General features: G+C 50.5%; 1 long non-coding RNA gene across 1 annotated transcript in view; it reads right to left on the minus strand.

Moving 5' to 3' along the window:
- Positions 1-5,964: 5,964 nt before the first annotated feature.
- The window catches only part of LOC120397423, a 79,717-nt gene continuing 66,808 nt past the window's right edge, over positions 5,965-18,873 (minus strand). Inside the window, exons 3-4 of the long non-coding RNA XR_005593795.1 lie at positions 12,528-12,712; positions 5,965-6,270 (exon numbers count right to left, since the gene is read on the minus strand). This is a non-coding gene — a long non-coding RNA (uncharacterized LOC120397423). The remainder of the gene's footprint in view (positions 6,271-12,527; positions 12,713-18,873) is intronic.

The raw sequence follows: 18,873 nt of genomic DNA on the forward strand, positions 1-18,873 counted from the left end.
GTAGAAAATTGATAAGGGAAGGGAAAAAACCCACAAAGAGAAATCTATGGCTCAACTAAAAATCTTTTTAAATATATTAGGAACAAAAAGAATCCTATTAATGGAATTGAGCCATTAAAGATGGAAATAGAATTGTCAATAATAATGCAGAAAAGGCAGAAGTGTTCAATAAATATGTCTGTTCTGTATTTGAGAAAAAAGATGAAGTAGTAATATCATATTACTATTATCAGATCACTTTCCATTCAAATAGTAACTCAGGAGGGGGTTAAAAAGCAGCAAACTAATGCTGACATTTTAAAATTGGCAGGTCCAGATAACTTGCATCCAAGTGTTTTAAACGAGCTGTCTGGGGAGCTTGTTGGACCATTGATATTGATTTTCCATACGTCTGGGAAAACTGGGAAGTTCCAAAACACTGGTAAAAAGCTAATGTTTTGCCAATATTTAAAAAGGGTAAATGGAAAGAAAAAGGGACCCTGATGCATATGCCATGGGATGGTCCAGCAGTCAAGTAGCTGTGGACAGAGCTGGATACAAGAATTAAAATGGTGCTTGACTTCAACAGACAAATTACACAGAATCATGAAGGAATCAACGCCGACAATCTCGCTGCTATTATTCACATCAGACAGGAGGGCTTCACACTCTGCAGTCTCATTCCTGGAAAGGGATTGCAGTGACACCAGAAAATGGTGTGGTCAAGCTCCCTCGCTCAAAGAAATTATTGTCAGCAACGGACACTAATACCAGCTTATTCCCTTTGAGCTCATTGATATTTTTAGAGCTATTTGTTTTCTATGCCTGCTGCTTTTCCATTAAGATTAAATAGAAAGCACCTGTAAAATTGTTAACACTCGTAAATTATGCTAAGAAAGACATGCCGCGCTCAGAATGCAATTTTCCTTTCACACTGTAATGCTATTGGGTCTTGATTAGTATAACTCTCTCAAGGATACATAGAGAGTTTAACACTGAGCCAGCTGTAATCTAGTTTCCATTGTCCTTCTGGTATTCCACCACCACCCTGCTTACCTTTGGCTAGGCTGTCAAAGTCACACATGGGGAGTAACGTCCTCCCTTATTTTCTTGCTCTTCTCTTTGGCCTGGTCTACACTAGGCGTTTAAATCGGTTTTAGGAGCGTAAAACCGATTTAACGCCAAAACCGTCCACACTAGGAGGCACCTTATATCGATTTTAATGGCTCTTTAAACCGGTTTCTGTACTCCTCCCTAACGAGAGGAGTAACGCTAGTATCGGTATTAACATATCGGATTAGGGTTAGTGTGGACGCTGATCGACGGTATTGGCCTCCGGGAGCTATCCCACAGTGCACCAGTGACCGCTCTGGACCGCAATCTGAACTCGGATGCAGTGGTCAGGTAAACAGGAAAAGCCCCGCGAACTTTTGAATATTTCCTGTTTGCCCAGCGTGGAGCTCCGATCAGCACGGGTGGCGATGCAGTCCGAAATCAAAATAAAAAAAGAGCTCCCGCATGGACCATGCGGATGTGATCGCTGTAAGGGCAGGCAAATCCGTTCTATCAGCGCTCCGTTACAGAAGATGAAATTCAGAATCCTTTTTTAAAAATCTCCAGACAGACGCCATAGCAGGGACTCAGCGCACTGCAGCGTGACAAGCGTAACGGAAAGCCAAAGAATCAAATGGATGCGCATGGACTGGAGGACTGAAGCTATCCCACAGTTCCTGCAGCCTCCGAAAATTATTTGCATTCTTGGCTGAGCTCCAAATGCTTCTAGGGTCAAACACAGTGTCCGGGTCAGGGCATAGCTTGGCAATCTACTCACCCACCCCGCACCCACCCCCAGAAGCAAAATGTAAAACAATCCTCTGACTCTTTTACATGTCACCCTATCTTTACTGAATGCTGCAGATAGACGCGATAGTGCAGCACTCAACACTAACATCCTTGCTCCCCCCCCCCGCCATGGGCGGCTGATGGTACAATACGATGGAAATCCATCCTCATCATCAGCATAAGCTGATCGTACAAAAAGATGGAAATCCATCCTCATTATCAGCCTCAGCTGATGGTACAAAAGGACTGGTAACCATCCTCGTCATCAGCCTATTGGCCCTAATTTTTTCTGGTGGATGGATGGTGCAATATGGCTGGTAACCATCCTCATCATAGCAACAGGGGGCTGAGCTCCATCAGCCCCCACCCTTCATGTGTAAAGAAAAGATTCAGTTGCCCCTGGACTAGCAGTGGGATGCTGGGCTTCTCTCCTACACACTGCTTAATGTCCTGTCTGGACTATCATAGCAGCTGGAGGCTGCCTTCCACTCATTTCTCACTAACAAGTCAGTGTGTCTTATTCCTGCATTCTTTATTAATTCATCACACAAGTGGGGGGACAATGCTACGGTAGCCAAGAAAGGCTGGGGGAAGAACGGAATCAACAGGTGGGGTTGTTACAGGAGCACCCCCTGTGAATAGCATACAGATAATAATTTCTGCAGGCTCTGACACAGAGCAGCTGTGCTCTCTGGTTCTATGATACGGTGGTTCTCTAGCACACTTGCCTATATTAGGCAGCACTGATTCTATTTTTAGATACCAAAAGGAGGATTGACTCAGGAGTCATTCCCAATTTTGCTTTTGTGCCCCTGGCTGATCGGCCAGGGGCACTTATGACAGCAGCTAATGGTACAAAACGATGGAAGGTGCAATATGGCTAGTAACCAATCTTGGCTTTTGCGCCCCTGGCTGATTGGCCAGGGGCACTAGCAGCAAATGGTACAAAAGGACTGGTAGCCATGATCATCCTCAGTTCCAATTTATGGAAGGGTTTGGATGGTGCAATATGGCTAGTAACCATCTCTGCTGTCATGCAAAAGCAAAAGCATGCTTCTGTGTAGCGCTGCTGAATCGCCTCTGTGAGCGGCATCTAGTACACATATGGTGAGAGTCACAAACGGCAAAACAAGCTCCATGATTGCCATGCTATGGCATCTGCCAGGGCAATCCAGGGGAAAAAGGCGCGAAATGCTTGTCTGCCGTTGCTTTCCCAGACGAAGGAGTGACTGACGACATTTACCCAGAACCACCCGCGACAATGATTTTTGCCCCATCAGGCACTGGGATCTCAACCTGGAAGTTCCAAGGGGCGGGGGAGGCTGCGGGAACTATGGGATAGCTAGGGAATAGCTACCCACAGTGCAACGCTCCAGAAATCGACGCTAGCCACGGACCATGGACGCACACCACCGATTTAATGTGCTTAGTATGGCCGCGCTCCACCCGATTTTATAAATTCTGTTTTACAAAACCGGTTTATGCAAATTTGGAATAGTCCCGTAGTGTAGACGTACCCTTTGATTGTGACTCAGGATGCAGGGGAGAGAGCAGGACCCCAACTTCCCTTCTATGGGTGCTCTACGCAGCAGCTGGGAGGTGTCATTCCCAGCTTGGGTGGCCATATGCACATTAGCTAGTGCCTAAAAGCAGCAGTAGAGCCGCAGTGGCACGGTCTAGACACCCGAGTACGTACCCAGAGGGTTGGGCAGGATTGTAATAGGGGGCTAACTTGAGCTGCCACGTTTGCCGTGGCAGCCACACTACTATTTTTAGCATGCTAGCTCATGTCTGTCTGCCTGTCTGGGAAGCACCCTCCCAGCTGGACACATGCTCTGGATGCAGCAGGGAGAACAGCACCCCAAGACTGCAAGTGGACAGGGAGGGGCATCTGGATCCATTTTCCCCTGTCCTCATACACCGCCCAGAGTAGCTGGCCAGGTGCACAGAGTGGAGTAAGTTGTTCCATGGAAAAGGGTTGAAATTAGCTTTCTGGTCTGTGCCTGGGGGAGCACAATGACCCACTTACTCCGGGCAGGACACTGATCCCTTTCTGCAGCAAATTAAATTTAATAAAATAATCCCGTTCCTTGCAAAACAAATATGTTAAGGTTGCAAAGTCAAGCACTGTGGAACAAAAGTTAGTTGTTTGCGATATCTTAATTCTGCCCCCTTGTGTGGCTGCATTATGAAACAGTCTTTAATTATACACGTTTGAAAATAATACAGTATCATATACAATGTGTCCTACAGTCTTAGCTGCACACCTGTAGCTTCTTTTGTTGTACTACAAAGTCAGACCCAAAACTGCCATGTGATGAGTACCATTACCTGGCCCTTTCCAGCCCAAGTAGATTTCATTTGCATGAAGGAAAAATATTTCCTGAAATAGCAAAATAAATACCTACATAAATAAAATTCTTTACCTATGTAGATATATGCAGAAATAGGTTTTAATTATTTCCTGTTGTTTAGCATCTCTGCTAACTACAGCTAGAACACAGTTACTATGTATAGCTATTATTATTATGGATGAAGGCACAGACACCAGAATTAACTTGTCACACTTAATTTTAGTCAAAGTCTTTCTTTCCATCCCTGATTCAGAAAAGCACATAAGCATTAAAGTCAGTGCAATTTACGCACCTGCTTAGGGTGGACTTAAGTGCTTTGCGGAATCAGGGCCTATGTTGGCTCCAATGTACTTTAGCCCAAAAGACCTTTTCCTTGCAGCCATGCTGTCAGACATTATTACACAGCCAAAGACCATTTTCCTTTAGAATCCTTCCACCTCTATCAAAAATATCAGGGCCGCCCAAAGGGGATGGGGGGCAATTTGCCCCAGGCCCCACAGGGACCCCCACGAGAGTTTTTCGGGCCCTGGAGCAGGGTCCTTCACTCGATACCAGGGGCCCCGGAAAACTCGCGTGGGGCCCAGGCCCCCGGAGCTTCTTCTGCTCCGGGTCTTGGGCGGCAATTCGGCGGCGGGGGGTCTTTCTGCTTCGGGACCCGCCGCCAAAGTGCCCCGAAGACCCGCGGTGGGGGGTCCTTCCACCCTGGGACCTGCCGCAGAAGTGCCGGGTCTTCGGAGGCAATTCAGCGGCAAGGGCCCCCCACCGCCGAAGACCCCAGGCCCCCTGAATCCTCTGGGCGGCCCTGAAAAATATTCCCTGCAAAAAGTGGTTAATATAGACTAAAAGCAGCAGCACTTTTTAAGCTCAGACTCTGAATGGTGAGATTTAAAATGGAGCAACAGAGATGGTACTGATTTTTACAAACCTTTTTATTCTACCTTTAATTCATAGACTCATAGACTTAAGGTCAGAAGGGACCATTTTAGTCATCTAGTCTGACCTCCTGCACGACGCAGGCCACAGAATCTCACCCGCCCACTCCTGTAACAAACCCCTAACCTATGTCTGAATTACTGAAGTCCTCAAATCGTGGTTTAAAGACTTCAGTTCAGTACAAGGCTCTGAGTGAAAATGAGGCGTGCATTTACAATTCCTCTCTTTATAATGACATGGTCCACATCACCACAGTATCTGAGCATCTCCCAGATATTTATGGATGTAGCCTCATGACCCAGTATCAAAGTAGGACAGAGCGATTAGCCCCATTTTACAGATTAGGGAACTGAAACAGGAAGAGACGAAGGCTCAGGTCCCCAGAGTGATTTAGGTGCCTAACTTCCATTGATTTTAATGGGCATTAGGAGCTTAAAGACCTTTGAGGATCTGGGCCGAAGTAACATTCCTGTGGTCACACAAGGGGTTCGTGCAGAACTGAGCCCAGATCTCTTGAGTCCCCGCCTAGTGCCTTGATCACAGCTTTCCTCTCTTCTCTTTTCCCCTAATTTCACTAAGGGGACAGCATTACAGTATGGAATGATTCTGATATTTGCAAGTAGGGTGTGGCCACCATAGGCTTTATAATAACAGCTGTTTCCCCTTTCCTTCTTCACTGTGGTTATGTTCTCTAATATAAACTCATTCAATAATGAGCAAATGTTTGTTGCTTTTATTTTTTCCCTACAGTAGCTGATTTTCCAACAATACTTTAAATTATTACAACTGACAGAAGTTTTTCAATCTAATTTTGTTCACAATATACAATTTATTTTTTTATTACATTTCACTGGGTATATACCATTTGTCACTTTCAAGGTCTATTTCTAGCCAGTTTCATTTTCCGCCTCTCCTGCGATTACCCTAGTATTTCCCAGCTACGGTTTCTGGAGCACCCACTGTGGATCTGAGAAGAGGTCGGTTGTCACATAGCATTGATTCTCTTCCTTGTTTCCAGCTGCTCCTGCAGATGCTCTCACTGTGTGGTATCATTTTAATGAGATTATTTCACTGACCTTTCTCTGTCACACAATGGAGGGTTTTAGCAGCACCAGCCTTTCCTTTTGGTCTGCCTTCAATATCAGCATGACACCCCATCTCTCTGAGACAGTGTTGGAGATCCTGTAAGCGGGCAGGGTCTCATATGAATAATATACAGAGACAATGGAAAAGTGCTGAGAATATCACCCGTATCATGAGGAATTTCATACATGAACCACCCCAAGACAAATGAGACCTGGGGTGAATGCTACATGGACAGGGACAGTGTTCTATCTGCTAAATCGCTGCTTAACAACGCTGGAAATGGACTGACTGTGTGTACAGGGCATGAGCTCTGCTTTGAACTGGAATGTGCAATAACGGTGTATTTCTGTCAGCCTGAGGCATGTTTTTAAGGGAAGATGAGGCACCTTGAGGGTTCTGTTTTCTGTGATTTGTGCTGTGGGATCAACACCCATTTTCTCTTTTCACAACAGTTCAGGGAAAATTGCATCTGGACAAGGAGCTGGCTGTCCAGGCCACTGTCAGTAAAGCAATTGGCTTAAGGGAACTAAGTCCACAGGACCCATTTGTAATAATTTTGTGCAGAACTGGGTCTCATGAGGCACGGGATCAAATTGCAATGGCCTTTGAGGGGTTTGCACCATTGGGTACAGAATCATCTCATGATAATAACATCCCTTGAGAGACTCTGCACCTTTTGATGCAGCATCCCTTTCAGATGGCATCTCCCGAGCACGTGCATACCGCCCGGGGCAGGATCCATCACAAGTTAGTGGGATCACTGGCTGAAATTCTATGGCTCGTGTTAGACAAAAGGGTCATTCTAAATTATCGCCAACGGTGTCTTGTGCTCTGAATATCTGTGAATGAACTCTTGGAAACAGCTCCCTAAAATGAAGAGTGAGATCGAAACACAGAGTAAGAAAAGATCTGAAAGGGAGAAGAGAATGAGGGGAGACACAGAGACCAAAGGGCAGAAGATGATAGCTAACCACCAGGAAAGCACCCCAGGCCAACGCAGGGCTGTGGAGCTGTTGGGGCAAAACTATAAGAGAATCAGTATCCCGTTCACCAGCTTCTTATTCTTAAGGTGCTGGAGGCTTCAGAGGAACCAGTAAAAACCGGTCCCTGCCCTGGAAAACTCACAGCCTAAATTCACGTCAGCAAGTGGTCCCGACCGAGGCTGAGAGCTCGACCCAGCTGGGGCCATGGAAGGGCTGAAAGCAGCAAGGGGGCAGGTCCTTGGCCGGAAGAGTCAGAGCAGGGGTCCAGCCTCCCCAAGGGGAAGCTTCATCTGCTGCCCCTGGTTGGGTTCTTCTACTTTCTAACATTACCCTGAGACAAAATAAGGGGGTAGAGTTCACATGGCCAGCCCACCCTCCCTACATCCTCTGGGCTGGGCTCCCCAGCTCACACCTGCCCTGCACCATTACAAAGGGTCCCAAATATTTTTCTCCCCCTTGGGCACTCTTGTAATAATATGGTACCTAGCCCAATTCCTTAGGAGTTACAAGTGTCTGCAGAGGAGGTGAGGAGTAGCAGGAGAAAATTGTCTGGCTTGAAAAGCAGGATTCTGGGCTAAGGAAGTGGTTTGGGAGAGAACCAACATTCCAGACCTCCAGGGAGATGCAGCCGGGTCTGAATCGTCGAGGTTAGGGGGAGTCATGACCCAAAATCTGGGTCCAAGCATCCTCAGACTTTGGAAATGTCCAGTTCTGAATCTGGAATTGACATTTCTCCTATTTTCCCCCATGTGGGCCCAGGGCAGGATTGTTCCCTACAGTGTATTCGCCTTGTTTGAAATGTCTCATAGGATGGGGCTTCCATGGCTTTGGCTGGGAGATCTTCCTCCGGGATAATCAGGAATATGAGTTTTAATAGCACGTAGATAGTAGAATAGAAATGGAGGATGGAGCGCCGGAGAGTGAGCAACTGTAACAGGCTGCGTCATCATTACTGATTGTTCTTATTACAGCAGTTCCTGGAGGCCCAACCGAGCGCCCAGCCCCACTGTGCTAGGTGCTGTGCAGACTCACAGTAAGAGTGAGACCCTGCTCTGAAGAGCTTGCAAGCCAAACAGACAAGTCAGACGAAGGCTGGGAGAAGGGAAACATTATCACCCCTATTTTACAGATGGGAAATTGAGGCACGGAGCGTGACTTGCCCACGGTCATGAAGGAAGTCCGTGACAGAAGCACACCTTGAATCTAACTCATCTGAGTCCCAGCCTAGTGCCTTAAACGCGACCTCCTTCCTCTCAGCCTCATCATCCACAGTCACTCCACAGAGTCATGTGGGGAGGCTCTCTGGGATTCCTCCTCTGCTTTTCCCCCTTTTAGTCCCTTGCTTTGAGGCCCTGGTGGACTCAGCCCCATGACTGTCCAGAGCAGGGTCACTCGAGGGTTCCCTCCTCTCCACGCCCAAGCAAGGGGCCTCCACACCTTCCCTCCACCACTCCCAAGGGAAGGACTATTTCCCCTTCCCTGTTGCTGAACCAAGCCTGCTGCCCTCTCTCCCACACATTTGATGCTGGGGCTGCTGCCTCTGCAGTAGCTTCGGCTGTTGAATAATGAATTCATCGTATTAACTAGCACCACTCAGGGACTGGGAAGGGTTTGTGTGTGTGTGTGTGTGGAAATGTTTGTTGAACTTGTATCCCTATCTCAAGTTAAATATTTTCAAAACTTCACGTTTTCATCCAGCTCTTCTTTTAGGAGCCTGGGGCTCATTATTTAACCTGAACAAGGGGGGAGGCAGTGGGGGAGGGAGGGCTATTAAAGGTGAGTGCAGAGGGTTTGCTCTAATGCAGTGTTTCTCAACTTGGGGGTCACAATGCAGGGTGGGTTGGGGGGGGTCGCAAACAGGGTCGGCATTAGGGGGTGCTGAGAACAGATTTGTGTGGAAGGCCCAAATGGAATCATCTCTGTCCTTCTGGGAAAGGGGGCAGCCCCCAGAGTTCCCCAACAGGCAGCTGCTGGTAAAGAGCAGGAGCAGCGCCTTGGTGCTGCTATGGCTGTTAAATGAGACAACTTGTCTCTTCCCCAGGGGAGGGAAAGATGCAAAGTCGAGACAGGACACACTTGATGGCGTGAATGCACCATCGGTTACTGAGAGTCTGGGGGAGGAAGTGGTTCCCAGGGCAGGGCATTATACATTACCCCATACACACAGGGCTTCCGCCCCATAGGCACGGGGAAGGGGTGTGTCACACAGCAGAGCCCCACAAGTCCTGCTGTCCTGGGACTAAAGGAAGGCCTCAGCCTGCTCTTCGGCTGCATTACAGGAATGTTGGAGGTGAGGGGGGAGCAGGGGCGGCTCCAGGCACCAGCACGCCAAGCGCGTGCCTGGGGCGGCAAGCCACAGGGGCGCTCTGCCAGTCGCCACGAGGGCGGCAGGCAGGTTGCCATCGGTGGCATGTCTGCGGAGGGTCCGCTGGTCCCGTGGCTTCGGCGGACCTCCCGCAGGCTGCCGCCGAATCCGCGGGACCGGGGACCTCCCACAGGCAAGCCGCCGAAGGCTTCACTAAACCGTCAAGTCTCGCAAACCCCCTCCTGAAAATGAATATTTCCAGGGATTTTCTCCTTTACCTGAGTATAAATGATAAAAGCAGTGATCTTGGAAATACACAATTTGTTTTTATGACATGCTTATTACACACTATTTATTATTAATTATTATTTATCATGACAACATTTTTATTACATTACAAAAACGGCAGCACTCTTCCAAGAGCTCACTTTCATAGCTTGTACCACTTTGAATAAGCCTGTTACAAGACAAGGCTCCTATGTTTCATCAAGGAGTGTCAGATGTGAAACAGCTTGAAGGTATTTAAGAAGCCAACTCAAAGCGTTCCTCCTACATAAGCATTCAGGTCTTGAGCAGTCCAAGCAAACAATGTATGTTAAAACCAAGCTTAAACTTGTTCTTCATCATAATTTTTAAAACAACACTAGCTACCTATTTAATTTAAAAAACAGCAAAAAATATCCACCTCCCTTTCTTATAAGGAGTCTTGAAGTTAAAATCTCCTCAGTGTGATAGAGATGCTTGCTTTGATCTGCTTAGCTCTTGGAAGTCCAGGCGCTTCTGACTGCTGGCCCCATGCTGCTGGGTCCCTAGGGAAGCTCTGTCTGCCGTTAGGGAATTTTTCCCCGAGAACCCCCTGTAGCATTTTGTGAACCCCCAGGGGTTCCCGAACCCCAGTTTGGGAACCACTGCTATAAGGTTAATGCACGCTGGTGCCTTTAGGAATGGCTAAGCTACGGAGAGCTGGTTCCAGCAGAGCCCTCCCGCCTGGCCGGTGTCTCTGCTTCTCCCCCTGCAGCACTGCGGTTCCCGCCTGGCCGGTGTCTCTGCTTCTCCCCCTGCAGCACTGCGGTTCCCGCCTGGCCGGTGTCTCTGCTTCTCCCCCTGCAGCACTGCGGTTCCCGCCTGGCCGGTGTCTCTGCTTCTCCCCCTGCAGCACTGCGGTTCCCGCCTGGCCGGTGTCTCTGCTTCTCCCCCTGCAGCACTGCGGTTCCCGCCTGGCCGGTGTCTCTGCTTCTCCCCCTGCAGCACTGCGGTTGATTTGTGGAAGGTTCTCAGTGAGGAACCAACCACCTCCACCAAGATCCTGCAGCTGCTGCTGGAGAGGCTGGCCATGGCCTCCTCCCAGGGGAGCCAACCGAGCTCCGCCCAGACACTCTGGCACGTGCCGCTGTCCATAAGTAACAATCCAACCTCCTCTTTCCTTTCCCGGGCCAGGGCCAGGGCCAGCCCCAGTATGGTACCTGAGTTTCACAATTGATCTTTGATTATCAGCAGGTAAGTATGCCCAGTGGTCTGTGATGGGATGTTAGATGGGGTGGAATCTGAGTTACTACAGAGAATTCTTCCCTGGGTGTCTGGCTGGTGAGTCTTGCCCATATGCTCAGGGTTTAACTGATCACCATATTTGGGGTGGGGAAGGAATTTTCCTCCAGGGCAGATTGGCAGAGGCCCTGGGGGGGTTTTGCCTTCCTCTGCAGCATGGGGCATGGGTCACTTGCTGGAGAATTCTCTGCAGCTTGAGGTCTTCAAACCACAATTTGAGGACTTCAATAACTCAGACATAGGTTAGGGGTTTGTTACAGGAGTGGGTGGGTGAGATTCTGTGGCCTGCATTGTGCAGGAGGTCAGACTAGATGATCATAATGGTCCCTTCTGACCTTAAAGTCTATGAGTCTATGAGTTGTGTGGGGCACGTTGAAGAGAGAAGCTGGAACCAAACACGGGGGTTACAATCCGCATCCCGGTGTGCAGCTGTGGCCCTTTTCTAGTACACCACCGTCCCTGCTCCCCCTGCCAGGCCCTGCGTTTCTATCAGAGAGGAGACCAGTGGGCACTGCTGTCTCTGCAGAGGAAGAGCAATGCTGGGACCTCTGTTTGTCAGACTGTAACTAACCTGCTCCGTGTGTGTCACAGCTGCTCAGCAGCCGTTCCATGGCCAAGCGGCTGCAAAAGTTGGATGTGACAAGAGCTGTGAGGTGCGAAATCCAAGAACCGGATCCCACCGTCCGCCTGCTCAGCTTCTGAGGACTAGGGGATGGCAGCTGTCTGCCTGTTGACGGTGAGAGACAAAGGCTCTGGACCCACTGCAATGGAAAGCTCCAGAGCTGCTGGAACCCATGGCCCCTGCTCTCTGCCCTATGATAAATGTAACGGCACCAAGCAATTTAGTGCTACTGGCAATTAAACCGATTCCCAGCTCTGTCCAGCCAGAACCAACAGCCTGGCCTGGGGCTCAGTGGAGACTTGCGAAAGAAGAGCTAAAGCATCAGGCATTGGAGGCCCATTCAGGGTGCTGGGTTTCTAGGATCACACTCCATGGTCACTGTCAGCGATGGGCCAGTGTCAGGAGGTTTGCAGCTCAGGCTGGTGCAGGTGAACCCCAGGGTTTCAGCAGCATACGGGACTGATCCAAACCAGTCTAGACAGGCCCTATGGCCCCTTATCGATCACAGGTTCTGTCCTTGTGCAGGAGGCCTGCTGAGTGCTGGGCTCTCCTCTTGGGGGCAGCCTGGCAGCCCACTCTGCCCTCCCCATCTCTGGTGTGTTTAGGGGGCCATGACGGTGGCCTGTTCTCCCCATTCAACGTGTGCCATTTGCTAAAGCAACTGCACCCTGCTCCCCACCCTGGTATAGAGGGATGCAGGGACTCCTCCGGGGTCCCCTGAGTGGCCCCACTAAGTTTTAAGGCCCAGTGTGCAGCATACGAACCTCTGCTCTGCTGGGGCTGCAGGGAGGGAGGATTGGGGCTGAGTCAGGTGGAGAGTCAGTGTTAGGGCTGGGCAAGGCCTGGGGGTCCTAATTCTTCCAACCCCACATGCTCACCTCTAGTAAGTATCTTCCCCTTGGCGGTTCTAACGAGCTTCTCTTCTGCAGGCAAAAGAGCTGCCATGGATTCTGGGTGCCTGTGTGCTGGAGGCCAATATGCCCTTATGAGCTCCGTCCAGAGTCTGGCGGGGCGACACGTTGGTGCTGTCGAGGTTGCTGTGGTAATGAACCTCCGGCCATTCCTGGAAGATGTAAGTACATGGAGTGAGACGCTGTGGATTATGGGGCGAGAGGGATGTGAGTGCTGTGGAAATCCAGCGGCCACTGGAGGGAAGCTGGCATACATCAGAACAGCGCCATTGAAATCAGTGGAGCTCCTCTAGTTTAGCTGATGATGAGCTCTTTGCTCATGTCACAGGCTTTGGCTCCATGACACACTGGGCACAGGTGTTAACGTAGCTCTGGTGCCTGTTTATTGGGGGGTGGGAGGGATCACATTGTAATTGTAACATTAGAACCTCCAGGGAGTTGGTCTCCTCATGGACCTTCTCCTTCTGCTCCTGGCTGCCCAGCCAGACAATCTCACTGCTGTTGGTGCAAGAGCCTTCTCTTCAGCTGCAACAACTTAGATCTTGGTGCCTCACTGATTCTGCGTCTTGCTGCACATCTCACCTGGAATCATCTTTGCCTTGTTGCTCAGACACCTTCATTTCCCTTTTCCCTCTGCCTTTTATTCATTGAGTCAGTAAAATAATAACACAGACAGGGGGAGTGGAGAGGATCTTGCATATGTGCCCTGGATGCAATAATCTAGGAGAGGGTTGTGTCACAAGCCATTGGGATGCAGGTGCTGAAGGCTTCAGGGCATACGCTGCACTGTGAGCCCCCACCCTCTCTCTGTACCTTCCATTACTGGTTCTTTAGACCAGTCTGTACTGGCCTCACTGCTGCCCAGCTCAGGTGCTTCTCTCTGAGTCTGTGCTTCACTGACTCTGTGAGGTGGTGGGAGTGTCCCTGAGCTGGAAATGTCCGGCCTGGGTTGCCCCCAGGAATGGGATGAGGTTCGCTGTGGGGCGGCCATGCTCTGCGGGGACATGCTAGGGACCCTCGGGAAGAAGCACCAAAAGGCCCTGATGATCCAAGTCCTCAGTGGCCTGGTCTCCCGGCTGCTGCACCTCTGGGACAAGAATCCCGCCGGGGCCCAGGTGAGTCTGAAGAGACCTGAGGCCTCAGCAGCTCCTGCTAGTTTTGTCCCACTATTAAATGCCGGGGGTCTCACTCTCTCCTGCCCTACGCCCCAGCCTACCCCTAAAGCCTCTGTGGATTTCCATACGTGGGCAGCGTTGTCCCCTGTGTTTCCCAAAGCTCAGGGATTCTCCCACTGCTGGAACCAGCAGCCCCCTCCCACAGACCTGGGAGGGCGAGAGCCTGTTGTGGGGTGCGACTGGGGGTAACCCTTCACTCTGCAGGGGTGTCCCTGCTGCTGGGAGGACTCGACAGAGCTCTGTGGCTCACTGTCAACCACCTCCTTCCTCCTGTGTCTTGCAGGCTTCCAGCTATGCCCTGAAGAGGAGCTTGGAGGCATTAGGGTTGGACACAGACCCAGCAGGTTCTGCACCAGGTCTGCCAATTCAAAGTGAGTCCACCTGTGAACATGAGGCTCAGAGGTGTGTTTGTTGGAGAAGGGAGAGGGGTGATATGGTCAGTGAATCCCTCCCTCCCATCCAGACCTCTGCTACCTGGAATGGCTGGAAGCTGCAGAACCAGGCAGGAAGCAAAGGTCTGATTTATCATGTCCTGACAAACTGTCCTGGAGTTACAGTGACCAGGCCTTTCATTTTCTCCAGAACAGTTCCCTTTTTAAGCGTTGTCCTGGGCATTTTTTTGGCAAAACTGGGCTTTTGTCCCGTTTGCTCTTGCCAACTGATGATCAGCTGGGTGTGGTGCTCTGTCCCATCTAGTGGCACCGAGACCACTTAGAGAGAGAGAGAGAAATGAGTCTGCTACAGTCTTAGCTAACCACCAGTGGGCTTTTAGCTCATGCGTAGAGGCTCATGCACTAAGCTCCAGAGGTCCCCGGTTGTCCTGCCCGCCAACAATCAGGGTCTGTCGGCGTTACACATTGGTGCCAGGCAGCTCAGGCCAGCCCTGCGCATGGGATCTCCGCGTGCAGGAGCAGGCTTGGGTGAGTCACTCAGGCCAGCTCTGTGCAGGTCGGGGGAGCTCGGGCAAGGGGCGTGGGCCAGCTCCGTGTGGGTGGGGGGCTTGGCCGAGCCCTGTGTAGTGTCCTGTTTTCCCTGTGGGAAAGACGGTCACCCTACTTAGAGTAATTGCCCGGCAGAGCACTGCATCCAGCCCTCTGCCCTGGCAGCGGGAGCAGCGGGAGAGGCCCAGGTACTTATCTAGCGACTCAGACGGGTGAACGCTTGGGGAGGCAAGTCCTTCCTGCCACTTGCGCTGCCAGGGCTACCTTGACTATTAGCACCGCAGCTCAATGAGATCTAGCGCACGTGTGTCTCCTCCATCCGGGTGGGCAGGCTCAGGATGGGGGAGCTGTGTTGGCTGGACCCTGCTCCCACGGGGTTTTAGCCCATGTGGATGTGCTGTGTGCTCTCCCCAGAGGACCCCTTACACTGAGCTCACTGCCAGGCCCATAGGAGTATCTGTAACACTGCACGGGGGGTTCTGGTTTCTCCTAGAAGCAGCAGCACCCTGGGTGGCTCCCCAGCTTCATCATTAGCAGCCTGGGCGATGTGAGCAGCCCCACGACTGAGATCAGGGAAGCAGCCTCCACACTCATAGGTGAAAAAAAATCAAACCAGCCTCTGATAATTCCTCTTTCCCCCCGGTCCTTGCATTGCTCTAGTAATTCAGTCCTCTCAGAGCTCTCACACCAGGACACCTGCCCATTCCTCCTCTAGCAGCTGGGGAACTCCTCTGATTCTCTTGGGGACAGCCTGCTAGCCCCTGCGTACAGCCTCTGGATAGTCTTCTCCACTTCCTGCCCTACACTCTGGGGTTATGTCCCCATCCAGCTGTTCTCTAGCTACTGCATCACTCCTGTCACCTTCCATAACTCCCCCCACCCATATGCATCTGTAATGCCAACACACCCCCGTCGTCAGCAGGCGGAAGTGAACTGGGGACCTGTGGAGCTTAGTGCATGAGCCGCTACCGCATGAGCTAAAGGCAAACTGGCTGTTAGCTATGACTGCAGAGCAGACTCATTTTATCTCTCTCTTTAGTGGTCTCGGTGCTGCTAGATGGGACAGAACACCACACCCAGGAGGTGTGTGGGTTACACATCCACTGACTGTGCCCTTGGTATCATCCTGGTCCTTGCACTTTCCTTCAACTCCCATATCTTCTAGGCCCACAAATCACTTTAACATTGCCCATGTGCACTGCTGCCACACCCCCGTCTCTGCCCAAATCCTCTCCCAGAGCTTGGTCTCATCTCCCCTAGACTGTGTCAGTTCCCTTTCCTCTTGTATCTCCAGGCCCTGGTGCATGCAGAATGCTGCTCTCGCCATCCACCTCACAGGTACAAAGAATCAAAACCCTGTCACCCGTTCCTCCAGTAGCCCCACTGGCTTCCCAGACATTTCCGGATATGTCAAAATGGCCTCCCTTGACCCTCAAACCTTCTATAGACTCATTCCAGCCAATCTCACAGACTTAATAACTGGGAGGGATGTGGAGAGAGACAGAGAAATATTATCTCTTCACACTTGCTGCTGTTGGTGTGAAAGCCTCTTCCTCTGCAGCTCACACCTTATGGAACAGCCTTTCTGCATCTCTCATTGTGTCTCTTGGGTGCCTAACGCTAACCACCTCACCGACTCGGCATCTCATTTCATAGCTCAGCTGAAAACATCCCCCTCCATACCAGTCGATTTCATTCTCCTTCTGCTCTTGTCACGCACTTTAACTCTGTTAATAGTCTGCTTAACGCTGTAATTTTGGGGACACGGCTTTTCAGGAAGACCCTGTACAAAATGAAGCTGTATCAGGCCGTGTTGTTCTAATGCACCCAGTGGCAGGATTCTGCTGGGTAAAAGTCACCCCTCCGCATGTAAAGTGCGTTGAGAGTCTTACCTGACAACAGGTCAGAACTTCAGATTCGCCCAGTAACTAACAGGGCTTGGCTTCACTGTGCTTTTAGGTTTCCTAGCAGACCCAGACACAGTGAAGTGCATGGACTTGGCCTATATCATTAAGTGTAAGTGAAAAGCTACTGTTTGCAGAGGGCTGTGCTAATTATGTCTCATTACAGATAATCCCAGGTCAAAAGTATTCCCAGGCCCTGAGAACCATGAAAGGGAAACTGTCTCTTTTCTCCAGGGATTGCAGCCGTGGGCACACACAGAACCATTTCTCCAAACTTCCGGGCCTCAGATCTGAAAGCAAAATCCAGCTCTAACTCCCGAGGTTTTGTGAAAGTGAAACCAACCTGCCCATCCCTAAGGGTTGGTAACTCAAGTACCTCATGGGCCCATTTTGCTCCCAAACACAGGTCTCTCCCCCAGCCGTGGCCTGTGGGCAATGGCAGGAGACAGGAAGCCTCCCCTGTGTGTGTCCCGGGAGGTGGGGCCCAGGACACAGAGAGGCTGGTGCATCTGTGACTAGAGGTCAGGCTCTGAGCCCATGGGATGGGAAGCTGTTGGCAGTGTGATGCACAGCTGAGCTGTGACAGTCTTGAGGTGAAGGTGGAGGGGGTGAGAGATACCAGCTGCCCCCACGGGAAGCATGTTGTCTCAGGTAGTTCCTAGAGCCATTTGGCTAATGAGTGAAGTGTGCAAGTTACAGGCTCAGCGACAGCCTCAAATCCCTGTCTCCCAGTCAGATTGCTCCCTTATACCCAGATAAAACCAAACCCGGCCCCCTGTGCACATTGGTCTGTTCCACTGAACGCTTGCGCATGAGGGTATCATTGTACAGAGTCTATTACAGTGGCCATTCAATACATCTCTGCCTCTCCCTGCAGGTCCACATTATCACCCAGTGGAGTGTCTTATAGTACATCAACGCTGCAAAAAAAAACCCAAAACAGGGCAGAGAGTCTCCGATTACGTCTACACTTACACCGCTACATCGGCACAGCTGCAGGCGCGGCAGTGTAGTGCTTCAGTGGAGCTGCTTACTAACGGGAGGGGTTCTCCTGTCAGTGTAGTTAATCCACCTATCCGAGAGGCGCTCGCTAGGACAACGGAGCGTTGTCTACACCAGGGGTTAGGTTGGCTTAACTATGTCGCTCGGGGAGATGCGGGGTTGGATTTTTTCACACCCCTCAATGACATAGCTGGGTCAAGTTACGGTTTTAGCACAGACCAGGCCTCAGAGCCCAGCTCAACTGCCTGGGGCTTGCTCGACAGGACTAAAACCAGCAGTGTAAACATTCCCGCTCGTGCTCTGACACCTGGTAAGGGAATGGTGGGGGGGCGGGGGGGCTCTCAGAGCCTGAACTCTAGCCCGAGTGGGAACATCTACACTACTATATTTAGCCCCGTAGTGCAAGCTCTGTGAGCCCAAGTCAGTTGACCCGGACTCTGAGACTTGCTGCCTTGGATTTTATTTTGCAGTGTAGACGTACCCTTAGTGACTCCAGCCTTTCCCTTCGCTCTGCATTCAGTCTTATCTCCCTGAGATGATGCTAGAGCTTCTGTTTGAGGTGGGGTGTCTGATAGAGATTATACCAAGAAAACGAAAGTGCTGAGACTTTCACTCGTACCTCTGCGTTTTCACAAGCAGAACACACCCAGCACAGAATGACCCGGGCAAAATGACCCGTGTGCAGTAAAACAGAAATCACATTCCCTTTCAGTGCCTTTGTTTAATACGGCACCACCTAGCTACACTGGAACTGAAAGAACCTCTGCACTGGATCCCAGTTCTATCTAAACTGGACTCTGCAGTAATGGGGTGACCCAAGCAGTTTCAGGCATGATTTCGTCACAATGTAGCTTTTTACTGAAGTCACGTCCATCTATCTCATACCAACCAGACTAACCATAAGCAGACACATTTCTGAGATTAATGCACAAACTGAACATATCTTGGATTCTCTCTGTGCTGTGATTTCTGGTTAGTGGCTGTTGCAGTTTGTGCTCTGGGATGATCACCCCTTTTCTATTTTCCTTTTAGCCTTGGCCTCATTGCTACAAGACAAGGAGCCATCTGTCCGGGCTGCTGCAGGGCGAGCCATGGAGCACTTCATGAAGGTTGAATGAAGGGGTCTGGAAGCCGGTGGACAGGGTCTCCAGCTGGGATAGGTAAAAATAAAAACTCTGAAGACAAGACAGTTCCAGTCCCCTTTCCTCAAGGCTCACTGTATTATCAAAGCAAAGATCCCACCCCGAGAGCACATTGCACCCAATTACTTGGTACTAACCTCCTGTTACCC

This window comes from Mauremys reevesii, linkage group 2, assembly GCF_016161935.1.
Source record: "Mauremys reevesii isolate NIE-2019 linkage group 2, ASM1616193v1, whole genome shotgun sequence".
Lineage (NCBI taxonomy): Eukaryota > Metazoa > Chordata > Testudines > Geoemydidae > Mauremys > Mauremys reevesii.